Source organism: Oreochromis niloticus, linkage group LG19 (assembly GCF_001858045.2).
Source record: "Oreochromis niloticus isolate F11D_XX linkage group LG19, O_niloticus_UMD_NMBU, whole genome shotgun sequence".
Classification (NCBI taxonomy): Eukaryota; Metazoa; Chordata; class Actinopteri; order Cichliformes; family Cichlidae; genus Oreochromis; species Oreochromis niloticus.
Genome location: NC_031983.2, coordinates 5,053,880 through 5,067,636, shown reverse-complemented (window position 1 = coordinate 5,067,636; position 13,757 = coordinate 5,053,880). Strand labels below are relative to the sequence as shown.

General features: G+C 39.5%; 1 protein-coding gene across 2 annotated transcripts in view; it reads left to right on the top strand.

The window, feature by feature from the left end:
* Positions 1–13,757, top strand: part of arhgap5 (Rho GTPase activating protein 5) — a 51,717-nt gene that overhangs the window by 23,348 nt on the left and 14,612 nt on the right. The gene's annotated exons all lie outside the window — the stretch shown is intronic.

Sequence of the window (13,757 nt, the reverse complement as noted above, 5' to 3'; positions counted from 1 at the left end):
CTTTTCTCTCTGTTTTGTTCTTTTCTCAACCCCAAATTTAGAGTTAATACTTTTTGTTGTTTTGTTGTCTGTTTAAAGTCAATACAATTTGATTTAGGCCAGGGTATAAACCATTAGTACCTAAGAGGCATGATTAAGTAATCATGCTATTTTTAGTGCTGTCACCGTTAATCTCGTTAAAATGATGTTAACACCATAACCGCATTAACGCGGCATGGGGTTGCATGGCGTCAACGTGTTAGCATGATTAGCTCGTTAACGTGTTAGCGCCATCCAGCTCTACACACTGGGCGATCCGCGCTAACTCACTAACGGAGATTTACCACGTTAATGCGGTTATGGTGTTAACGTCATTTTAACGAGATTAACACTGACAGCACTAACTATTTTACATACAGTTTTCTTTATTTCATTACTTGCTCCCTGGCAGCTAAAATGATGATAAATCGTGTGTCAACAGTTTATTTTCTGGTCAAACTCCATTTTTTTTAACACGGGTTGTAGCCTAATCTGTAGTGAGTTTTGTTATCTCAGGGTTTTGTGTCTTTATTAGACTCTTATATTGAGATAATGATCTAAGAGCTGTCTCTTTTTTGTTGCCATACACATGTTCGCATCCCTGACCTTTAGCTGCTTTTAGAGAAATGTGCTGCTTTCAGCGCTACGTGAAGGACTTGCTGTTTTCCTGGTAATTATAGAAGCAGTAAACTGACTTTCTTTGCATCTTTTTCCCTTCTCTTTGTCAACCAAAGCAAATCATTTGACAGTGTCTCCTCTGGCTCTTGAAAAATGATGAAGCACATGTTTCGGTGTTTTCTGACAGTCAGCTTTCCAGTCGAAAAGGATGGCTGGCCGTAGCAAACATTAAACAAAGTGGGCGTAGTCTTGTTTGAGAAGAAGCTGTGTCAGAAATTTCCCTGTTATTCCCACTTTTATAGTCCATCTGTAAACGACCTAAAGGACGCACAGATTGTCTTATTCAGTTTCTGATCATTTATTGTTGTTTCATCGAGAACAACGAGCTTCTTGCTCTTGTGAAAGTGGTATTTTCCTCTTTGATACACTGATATGGCATCAAAGTGCTTCTGGAAGCAAGTCTTGCAGCCATTTCGGTAACACCTCTAGAGATTTATTTAAAATTGCCAGTCTAAATGAGGGGAGATAAAACCATACTTTTACTGTGGTCACCGTGCTAATTTGCTTTATGGATACATTGAAAAATGCTACGTAAACTAAACTTTGGGATTTTGTCAGCAAAGCAAATCCGTTGGATTGGATTTCTCTTTTCAGATTTTTATTTGGCATTCTGTGATTGACACATTTCTTCCTTATAATGTCTGTAGACTGCATTACTGTTGCACAGCAGTTTATATTTCATTATAAATAAAGCTGCGTGGACATCTGCTTTCTGCACTGGACCCCATGAATTAGCCTCATGGCAGAATATTGGGTGAGGGAGTTCCTGCTTAATAATATTTTGGCTGGAATGAACATTTTTCTTTTTATCTTTTTTCGGGGGGGGGGGTGCTGAAAGAAGAGGATGAGAAGATTTATCGGTTTCCAGCTGTTCAGATCATCTGTGTGGATGTAGGGATTTGTGAAAACAATCTGAAAGACGATTGTGGTTGCAGAGCATTGTCAAATGTAGCTGTATATGATGGGCTCTCTTTCTGTTGCTTAAAGTGAGGCAGGCTATGCGTGGATTAGATTAGGGCGATTGGTTATGGCTCCTAGAATGTGTCTGCAGCACAGTATCAGGGCCCTGTCTAACCTGGAGGCAAGGACAGACGAGGCCAGCCTGAGCCGGGCCGGAGGCTGCTGCGTGTGTGCGGTAAAATAGCATACTGCAAACTGTGTTTTTGTCTTGGGGACAGACTGTGCAGATAGAGGGGAAAAAAGGGTGAGAAAGAGAGAGAGGCTAGTGCTATGCCACCTGGCTCCAAGGCAGTCATCTGGTCTAATGGGGCTTGTGTGCAAGTGTGTGTGTGTTAGAGCGAGAGTGTGTCCTGTGGCTGTAGTTGAGCAGTCCAGTCTTCCATTAGTTTGCCTTGAAAAGCCCTTATGTCGCCCTTCTCTCTCTTTTTGTAAATCTCTCTCGCTCCTCTTTCTTGCCAGGATGCCGCCAGCAAACATGTGAGGGAGCGGGGATGAAAAAACAAAGTGAGTGAGTGAGTGAGAGTAAAGTGAATATTAAACAAATGACAGAGAAAGGGTCAAGCAAGCTGGCATGGTGTCATTTTGAGCAGTTTAGTTTTAGTTTTTTTATTTAGCTCTGGTGGTTTCTTCTTTCCTCAAACTGCTTTGTTTGTCCAGATTCTGCTTCTGCACCCTTGTACAGCTGAACTAAATTTAGTTTTCTTACAGCACAGAGTAATTACATATAAGTCTAATAAGTATTCTGTATCATCCACAGAGCGCACAATGGGTTTATTAGTGCTATTTTCTAGAGAAGTGAGAGTTGCTCAGAAAAAAAACCATGTCCAGTTCTGGTGAGTTGCAGGTTCAGCATTCATAGGACCATATTTTGCTACAGTTTCAATTTACGAAGTAACTTTTAATTTGAAAGAATGACTGTGGCAAAAAACATCAACCGGCAGATCAGGTTTCACATTTAAGCACAGCACCTGTAGACTGTAGACATGAGTGTTAATAATTATGTCCCATAACCTGATGGATCATTGCATACCACTCTGAGTTATTAAATAAGAAGTTATATAACTAATGTAAGGCAAAAACTTTTGACATGTTCAGTCAGTTGTGTGAGCACCAAGACAGTAAACGTATCCGTTTTTGACATTCAGCAGAAATTGAAATATTAAAATAAACTGACGTCCTCGACTTCTCAGTGCTAACAAGGCAGCAGTGAAAATGTCCTAGCTCATTGGTATTGTCATCCTCGTCTGAGCCAATCACAAGTGAAATGTCACCTTGTTGTAGCTGTTACTGCATCCCAGTGTCATTTTGAATGCTTTGAGCGACCGTTTCCCCGAGCTTAGTGGAAATGGGATCAGCAGTTGGTGAGGTCTGCTGTAAGATGTTTTTTCCTTCTTTTTTTGCCTCAGTGTTGCTGGAGTTCCTGCTCATTGCTAATGGTGTTTACAGCTTCTGCTAGGGCTGTTCGATTATGGCAAAAATGATAATCACGATTATTTTCACTGAAATTGAGATCTCGATTATTTGACGATATTTATTTAACAATAACAATGTATTGAATAATGGCTTTAAAGATTGTCAAAAAATAATATAAAATAGCGTGCAAATACTGATTACAGTGCAAATGTTTGCAATATAAAAAATAAATGAAAAATGTAAACATCTGTGTTTAGTGAACTTCAAAATACTGCACAATATTTGATCCACGTCTCACTCCGCGAACCCATAATCTTTCCACACCACTGAAGTCGTTTTACCTCTCTTTTCAACCAACAGCATTCTTTCTTCAGCAGCCGTTATCCTCTCCTCTCCAAATAACTTCTGCTTAGCTTTCCGAGCTTCCCGAGCTTCCCTCGGGTCCTCTTAATTGTCGTGACGGGTGTTCGAATCGCAGAGAGGTGCGCTCGATTTGCCACACGGAGCAGCGCGAGAGTAAAGCACGAGGGAGGTGCTAATAATCGGCTCAGTCATTTTTAATGATCGTTGAAAGCCCAGATCGTAATCTAGATTAAAATTCGATTAATTGAGCAGCCCTAGCTTCTGCCACATCTTCTTTGTATTTCCCATCTCCAGTGAATGGATGATGATTTATGTGATGATTTAGATTCGTGAACAGCGCAGTAGCATCGTGTAAATATCAATTCTGGACATTGTGTCCCTGGAGGGTTCCATCAATACAAAATGCAAAAATACATGAACGGAGGAAGAAATCACGTACTTTCCCTCGTTCTCATTGAAAATTGTATAACTGATCAGCTCATAAATAAGTAATATGTAAAACTGATCAAGTTTGATCATTCTAGAAAATGTGAAAGCAGAAATTGTGAACTGAAAAAGCTGATTTTTGCTATAAAGAAGTGATTTTAATGTCTAGCTGCATCACACATCACAGCTCAACACTGACCTCATGGAGATCCACTGCCTCCTCCTTTATTCTGTCTTCATCCTCTAATCCCTCTCTTTCTCCATCCTCCTTTCCCTCCTTTCCTTCCATCTGAATATTTTTCCTCTCCCTCTTCCATTCCTCCCCTTCCTCCTCCAGTTGCCTTTCCTGTCACACATCCATCTTTTCCCTCTTCATCTATCCCTTCTACACCTACTGACTCCCCTCTTATTTTTCTCCATTTACTTTTTCCTCTACTACAGCTTAATTGTCCTGGATTGATTTCACCTTTTCCTCCCTTTTCTCCTCTTTTCTATTGCAATCTTCCATTTCTCCCATTCTTTTTTCTTTCCATTTCCTCGTCTTCTGTCCATCCATCTCTCGACCTTTATCCCCTTTCCTTTCATCCAGCCCTTGCTCTGCCCCTTCGTTCCTTTTCTCCTATCACTTCACCCTTTACATTCTCTTGACCTCTTTACCCTCCCCCTACCTCTCCCTTCTCCTCTTTTGTCTTCTCTCTGTCATCCATATCTCCTTTTATACCTTCAGCCCGTCTTTTCCACAGTCCCTTATCCTCACCCCATCACACCCTCTCTTTATCCTCTTATCTCTCTTTTTCTCTCCCCTATCTCTCCCTCACCTCTCACCCTCACATCTTTCTCCTCTGATTGCTCCCCCCTCTTCCCCTTATCATCATTATCTGTTCTCTCCATCCTCTCCTCTCCTCTCTGTCATCACTTACCTTCACTAAAAATAAATGCATGCTGTTAGTGTGTGTGTGTGTGTGTGTGTGTGTGTGTGTGTGTGTGTGTGTGAGTGTGTGAGTTTGTTGATATTTGTGTATCTAATAGAACGTGACAGATAAGAAGTGACGCATGTTGTGTTGTTGCGTGACTCATTAATGCTAGCATTGTCAAAGTGCCCCCACCCACAGTTGAAGTAGATGTTTGTATTTGTAGTAAAGCTTTAAATGTTTCTTTGAGCCTTTAAAATTTTAAAGGAATATTGCACAATGTTTCATTACCACTAAGCCCTTATTACCTTTTGTACAATTTCATATTTAAGTATTTTTCAAGGGCTTGAGGTCTTGTGGGCTGTTACTGTACATAATAACATATACATTATCTCTTCATATCCATTTTAACTGGCTACAGAGAAAAACATTCAGAAATTCTGAAGATTAATTGATTTTATTGTTTAATTAAATCTTAATTCAGCACCACAGGTTCATTTTTAATTATAAACCTGCAAATTTAGCCTTTTCAACCTAATGTTTTTCAAAACAGTTTTCTATTTCACATTAAAATTTTTTAGTAGGGCTTGAATGGTTTCTGTTAAAATATAATTTATTAGATGTGGTTATAATTGATCATATTCTTCTGCAAGATGAACAGATATTCAGAAAAAAAAGTATTATAAAAGGACAAACTGAATGTAAGTGTGTGTGTGTATAAACAGAGCAGTAACTACAGCTTGACAGCTCTATTTATAATACTGCCCATCTGTCTCTGTTACATTAGAAAATTAGTGTGCATGCATGTGTATTTGTGTGTGTGCACGCGCTGCTGTCTTGGCTTGCTGAAAGACGGACATCTGCCCTACTGTCACCATACCCAGTGACACACAGTTCAATACACACAAGAGTTCAGATCACGAGGTTGGACTCTGAGGACACTGTAGTAATTAGCGAAACTTTAAAATATCGAGCATAAATAGAGGCGCCTGGGAGACATCTGGTTGTAGATGTAAATTAACTTTATAATAATGTCACACTGGAGTAGTTGACATTCTTAAAGCCCCAAATGACTTTTTGACATCCCATAGTTATTGTTACGACTAATTCAAACCACCAGGCACCACAACCAACTACTTGAAGAGCAGCTCAGTCAGTGATGAAAAACAGCACTGAGGATTTTTACAGTTTCTTATGCCCTGATTCAGCTGTGTGTTCAATGTGAAAACCTACTTTTGACTCAAAAGCAACACTTTATTTACTTAGAAGGAATGCATTTTAATGTCAAGGTAGTTTTATACCTGTATTTTTTGTATTTTTTCCTAAAGTTTATTTAAAATTTAAAACCTTTAACAAATTTAAAGGAATGTTTTACCTCAAGACATTGTACCCAAATACATTGTAAGCGAGACAACAAATAAATCACCTAAAAAGAAAGTATAAGAAAACCTCTGATAAAATCAAGCCGTTTAAAAGTTTCAAGCTAGGCTTGTGCAGCTGGAGGGGAAAACCTGGATCCATTCAGAGGTCTCATGAGTGTTTTTGTTGTAAACGGTCTGCATGGTAGATAATATGGTACACTATTTGTGATTTACATAGATTCAGTTGTTTGCAGCTACTTATTCTGTCACCTTTGCTTTCTTTTCCATTACCTAAAATCTCTTCGATAAATTGTTATGGTGCTCGCTGCAGTGTTACATTTTGGCTACAGATGACTGTTTATTATAGAATCCAATTCCAATAAATCAAAGTGAAGATGATGCTTAACAGCTGAAGTAGCGGCAAGGAGCCAAAGGGGAGATAGGGCCCAAAGAAAGAAAGCATGAACAGAGAGCGACAAAGGAGGAGGAGAAGTTGAAGCCTCACCTCTTCAGTCCAGTACTAGTGAGGTGCAGTGAGAAAATGTGTTGTTGTTTGATTTGAATTGTGTTAGGAGCTGCAGTGTGAATGTGATCATGAATGGATGTCTGTCTCCCTGTGTTAACCCTGCCATAGATGTGCTGTCTGTCCAGGGGATCCATTGCCTCCTGTCCTATGACAGCTGCGATAAGCCCCATGTGACCCTGATCTTGATACATATTTAAGAGGATGGATGGATTTATTAAAATAAAATACTTTACTCTGGAGACTTAGTATTGCACTCCCATAGAGTTGTCATCAAAGGCAATACATCATTTCAAGTGAGATCCTGAATGGTACACTTCTTACGTCTTTAATAGTATGGGTCAAGCTATTAATGCTGAGTACTACAGTTGCCACAGTGTTGGTAGGTTCAGATTTCTGTATCCTCCTTATCTGATAAAGACCCATGGTTTTTAAACCCCATTGCCTCTTTAACAGGGTTTAGGTTATAATTTCATACCCTGTGTAACTGTATAACATTCTAATCTTCCATCCCTCATCTCACACTTTATTGGCTGATCTTGTAGTCTTGAGAATTTCATTCAGTCATTGAACAATAACTGGCTAATTTAAATGTTCCTTTTTTCCAGTGTATGTCTCTGTGTGCCATGTTAGCTTTGCATGTGCCTGTTATGACGAGGAGGGGAAACGGGGACTTAAAACATTGTGTGAACAGTGTTAATTGGGGTGTCTACTGCCAGCTCCCTGATGTTTTCCAAAAGCTAGGGTTTTTTTTTCTTTTTGAACATGAGTCATTTGTTACCCAGATGGACCAGGAGACTGGCGACTTGGAACGCTCATTTTGCTAACAGCCATGGGATATCCATCTGGGACAGAGAGCTGATTTATTTAATCAATCACAGCATTCAGTGTGGTATATTCATTTGTGTACAGCAGTCAGGAATGCCTTGAGGGATTTTCATTATATCTGGCACAAATGACCACTCGGATTCAAGGATGAAGCGATTAAAATTTGGTATTTAAAGGTGAAGGTCACTTTGACCTCATAAAACCACAAGTGAAGAATTCATTCAGTGTTATCACAGCATTTCAGGATAAGCTAAAATGATTAAGTGTTTTGGGAATTTTATATCCAAAAGGTCAAAGGTCAAGTCTGGATAGGCATGGATATGAAATGCGGCTTGAATGGTTGCTGTGGGCGTAAAACTGGGAGGTGGTATTTTTGTTACTATTTGGTCAGAGAAGTCTTGGTGTGTTGATTTGCTCCAGGATGATGGTGTTTATCACAAGTCCCAAAGCTGGGATTATCAGCTTCCATTGAAACATGGTCTGGTATTAGCGGATCCAGTTCTTTTCAGTAAAACACTTCCTTTTCAATCTGCACAGCAAAGCAACTATAAACAATGAAGAGAACATGTGCATGGAAGCAAAGTTGTCATATCATCCTCCAGGCTGATCATTTTTGTGGTTTCTTTCAGCCAGTCTCAAAAATGAACATCAGATTAATTCATGCAAAAATGACTTCAGTGATCATGTTCATCATTCCAGTATAACTATTATCCAGAATCAGTGTAAAGATAAAGAAGATGAACAACAAATGTAGAATTTAAGAAACAATCTTTTAGCTATAGTTACCTTTGTGTGTGTTAATATACTCTGCACTCTTTGATTGAAAGGAGACTACAGCTGTGGTTTTGTTTCCTGTTGAGACCGTGTGCATGTGTGGGGTATGGATCTCGTTACCTAAGGTGCCCAGATATTAAATCATACTCACATACGCGCTCCTCGCAGCCTTCATATTGATTTATATTGACCCATGGTTGTGTGGTGGGCCGGTCGTTAAATTAACACACCGTTGGAGAAACTGATGACTCCACCAGACCACAAACTCAGCTAAGAGTGTGTGTGTGTGTGTGAGAATAAAGGGTGAGGACAAAGAAAGTGCTCACCTGAGGTCATTACTTCCACACATAAAGCCATGCTCCTTTTCTGACACACACACCCTCCACCCTCTCTTTCTGGATGAGTGGATTGCCCACAGAATGACTTCCAGACCAGAAAGCTCAGCTCATTTCTTAGCTGGAGGATTGTGGGAAACGTTCCGGCTCCTCTGGGGAAAACTGAGCACTTTTACCTGCGCATTCATCTTCAGCACATGTTAGCATGCCACGTCCCATTTATACCGAGCAGGATAAGACCTAAGTGTCCTGGATATGAGAAAGTGGAACATGAGGGCTGGGATGTGCTGATAGGAAACAGCGTGTTTGCTGCTTAGTTTAACAAGCGCTCTATGTCTTTCTATAAGTTTAGGATTAGAGAAGCTTGGATGGGCTTGGGATTGGATAAGTAGAAGAACGTGTGTGTAGGATGGATGTTACTTACCTATAAACCTTAAATATGTGAAGCTAAGCAGCTGATTGGGTCTTTGTTTTGCTAAAATATTAAAACTTCCTCTAGATCAGTGTATGCTGACCGACCCCCCACAATTGGATATGAGTCGTCAACATAGAGGAATTTTTCCCATTAATTCTTTTAGATTATTTTATTTAAGCATCCATTCGAGTCCTGAAGAGGTAAAACACAGCAAATATTAGAGAGATGTCAAACTAACATTTTGCTTGCAGAATATTCTTTTTTTGTCCCGTTAATCTTTTCAAAACGCCTCAAATTTCTATTGCCACATCTTGAGGTTTACAACTCGAGGCTAGTAAATGTTAATGTAGAGTGCTGAATAAAACATTAGTGACTTGCAATTTAAAGACACAATCCCCAGAGCTTTATTTATCCCTCTTCTTGAGTGGACGACAGTCTGTGAAGAAAATATTCCTCATTTTCCCCAGCAGCAGACTGATAACGTGTTTAGCGCCTTTAATCTGATTTCCTCGATCCTGCCGATGCCGCCGCATCAGCACCTTAATTATCTTAATGGGAATAACATGTTTAACAGTGAACATTTGTACCAGTTTGGTTGCTTTTCAGGACAAGTGAACGCCCCATTCAGGGGTCTTTTTATTAAACTGCTCAGGCCAAGGATCTCCACACATATTTAGTTGCAGATTGCTGTGAATCAATCCTGAAAGAACAGCAGGAATATTTATTTATTTATTTTTTTGGTTGTGACTTTGGGTGTTTTACTCAGTGCAACAATCCTCATGTGTGTGTTGCACTAAGTGGAGGATTTATTGGGGTTTTTTTTCTTTCTTTCTCAGAGTTATTTATGTGTCTTTGTTCCATTATTGAACACACCAGCTTTGCAGAACTGGAACGCTTAATATTGTTTTTCACTGCAGCTTTTCACAGTAAGAAAATGCTTTTGATTTGGGATGTAGCAAAATAAATCTAAGCTTATGAAAGGGTAAAAAACAAAAAAACAAAAAACAAAATAACAAATCACCTCCATGATAACTGTTTAAATGGCTTTTATTGGATAGAAAAATGACCAAAACGCATTGTTAAACAGGCATGGAACACGAATCGTTCTGCCATTTATCATCGTCAGCTTCGACTTTCACAGGGGGCAGAAAGAAAATAACGCATGTCCCTGACTGGTAAAATAAGAGTTAAAAATAGCCAATGATTGACTTTCACTCATTGAACTAGCTTCCTGTCCCCCTCCCACAGCAGATGGTTATCGTGGCAATAAAATGACTGTGGCAGTTGGCCAGTGAGCAGAGAGACAGGTAGCAGGAGAAACTGTGAAATTGCTGTGATAGATAAGAAAAAGAGAGAGAGAGATCGAAATTGAGCAATGTGAGAGTTGAGCTATAGTAAGTGTGTGTGTGTGTGTGTGTGTGTGTGTGTGTGTGTGTGTGTGTCAGGATATTAGATCATATCACAGCAGGACGAGTCCTGTCTGATCTCAACATGCAAACATGAACTCCACTGTTAACTTCCTTTCCTTCAGGTCCTGTGTGTGTGTGTGTGTGTGTGTGTGTGTGTGTGTGTGTGTGTGTGTGTGTGTGTGTGTGTATTTTGTGTTCCATCCTGTTGAGAATCAAATGTCCTCACAAGGACGCACAGATGTACAGGGTGGTGGCATTTTTGTCAAAGGCCTTTGGGGGTTATTTTAAGGTCAGGTGATGAGAGATTCAGGGCACAGAAAAAAAGAGTAAATATGAGCTGCATCATCATCAGCTAGTAGAGGAGAAAAATGTCAGAATTATTTATTGGATTGGACTTCAAATTACTGTCCTAAAAGTTACAAAGCCCATCACTATGTTCTACATAGATCGATTTGGCAGTTTTACATTGTTACGGATGGCCTTCCTGACACAAACCCAAAGAGGATCTGTGTCTCCAGCTACACTCTGGAGCCATTACATATAAAGATCAAAACTACTTTTTAAAAAATGTATACTGCAAAATACTGGCAAATATCAAAATGTAATGAAAACAACCACATGAATTAAATTTTTACATGCATTTTTTCTATAACACTTTCCCCACTGGACAAATTGCCAGGCTTTTTAATGATATTTACTAATCTTTAAGACCCCTAAAATATTTGGTGTTATGAATATGAACACAGTGAATAGATCAAAAGAAAGGAGAGGATTTCTGCTTTCATACACAAAGTACCCCCCAAATATTTTATTGTATATTCATTCATTTGTTTTTAATCATCGCCTGATTGTTTCTCTTTCATTAAAAAAAGAACAAAACATCAACAGCAACAAAAAAAAAACCGCTTAAAAATGAGAAAAGAGCATTTTTGTCAAAGAAAAGCCAAGCTGCTCAGTGAACTCAGCTTAATTATGCCATTCTTTGAATCCACTGACATCTCTTTAGGTCTCATATTAGAAATAACAGAGAAAAACTACAAAATTCAGCAGTTTGAATCAACTTAAGATATTATATCTGCTTCATTTCTCATGAAATAACAAGGGAACAGGCACACCTGGCCATCAAACTGTTTGCCAATTGTCTGATTAATTGTGAGTCCAATTAAATGTGGGAATGTGTATAAAAATTGCTGTTATTCCTAACCAATTTGTTTAGTAAACTCCTCCTTGAATTAAACTGAAAGTCTGTACTTCAATCACATCTTGATTGTTGGATTTAAAATCCTCAGTGGTGATGTGCAGGTGTTGTTTTACAAGAAAGAACACATCCAGAGTAGAAATGCTTCATGCTGTCAATAAGAGACGTCAGTAATGGTAAATGCTAACAATGCTGATGCTAATTTGCTATTCATGATTAATTTTTTGGATTGCAGAATTTAAGAAGTATAACCCAAAACTTATGCTTCCATATCCAAGAGTGAAGGGAAAAACATGTAAAGTTGCGATCCTGTCAACCTTGACTAAAACCTCATTGACATAAATGGCTTCGGTAAATAGTCACATAGAACTTTGAGAGCTTTTTAGCTCATTTCATGTTCTGAACCATTAAAATTCCACTTCAGAAACCATCATCTTTCCAGTTTTGTGCTTTTTGGTCAGTGTTTCAATGTTCAGTTTTCTGTGAAACATGAAAGTCTGATGTGTCGCTGCCAAGTTAATGTGCGTTAAGTGCAGAGAAGCAGATCAGGAACACCCAGCGTCTGCATAGGAGTTATATGGCTGTGACTCAGAGAAACATTCGGACGAGGCGTTGCTCTACCATGTAATTTATTTCACAACAGTGTGTCATCATGCTGAAGGTCGAAGCTTTGAGTTGTAATGTGGAGGTCTAAGTGAGTCCTCACAAATATAGTAATTGGAGCACATTGAAGGTGCAGCAGCAGAACATATTTGAGCTTTTCCACCCACTCTATTTACTGAGCTTATACATCACGCTGTCTGTGTGAACACACACACACACACACACACACACACACACACACACACACACACACACACACACGTATACACTCATGCATGCACAAATTAGGTCGAGTGGGTTGCTGATTAGGCTGTGGTGATTTGGCACAATCACTACAATTTGTGTTATTAATTTAAGAGTTACCACATGTCACACACCTGAGTCAACACAAGCATGCATACATTTTTAACAAAAACGCTGAAAGGTGCAGATCAATGCATGCGTACAAGCGGACACACGCATGCACATCCACACTTGCTCACAGTTGACACGATTTACTTGAATCCATTAAAGCTGAATTTACATAATACTGTCTCTGCTTAACTGCCTCTGCAGGGACACAGCACACAGCACACACACACACACACGACAGTAGTTTTTGTGTAGTGGCTGCTGCAAGGTCATCCACACTGCAGTATACATGCATGTGTGTGTGTCTGTGTGTGTGTGTGTGTTCGTCCCTGCAGGCAGAACACACATTATTGCTCTAATTAAGACACTCTGTCTCCGTATGTGCTGGTCTGAGATCAGCTGTCAGGTGCCAGCTGGCTGCGATATTTATGGTCTGAGGTTTTAACAAAAGCTGCTCTCAGACCAGCTGAAGTCTGCAAGCAAAATTGTTGATCTAGCTGTTGCTGCTTTGGCTGACTGGTGCTCATGTTGCACTACGATTTTCTGTGATGTTATTCATCTCAAATTGGTCTCACACTGTTGAATTTGTCATTTCTGAAGACTACAGGTCATAATTTATACTTGCACACACATACATATACTTGCAGTATATGTGATGTATATTTTCTGATGCCTAATAATGAATAACATAGTGTGGGTGGGCCACAACTTGTCATATTTTTGACTAAATCTCGCTGTGTGTGTCATGTTCAGCTGACATTTAATGCAAATATCTAATTACCCAATCACATTGCAGCAGCAGTTTTATGTAGTTACACATGGATTGAGGAAGAAAGCTGATTTAATTTACGTCGAACATGGCATGGTTGTTGGTGCCAGACAAACTGGTATGAGTATTTCATAAACTACTGGTCTACTGGGAATTCTCCACACAGCCATCTCTAGGGTTTACAGAGGAAAAGAGAAAATATTCAGGGAGTGTGTTCAAAAATGCCTTTTTGATGTCAGAGGAGAGTAGCCAAACTGCTTCGAGCTGACAGGAAGGTAACAGTAACTCAAATATCCACTTGTTACAACCAGGTTATCAAACCTTGAAGCAGATGGACTACAGGAGCAGATGACCACACCTGGTCCTACTTGTATCAGCTAAGAACAGGAAATCTTGGCTACAGTTCTCACAGCCTCATCAAA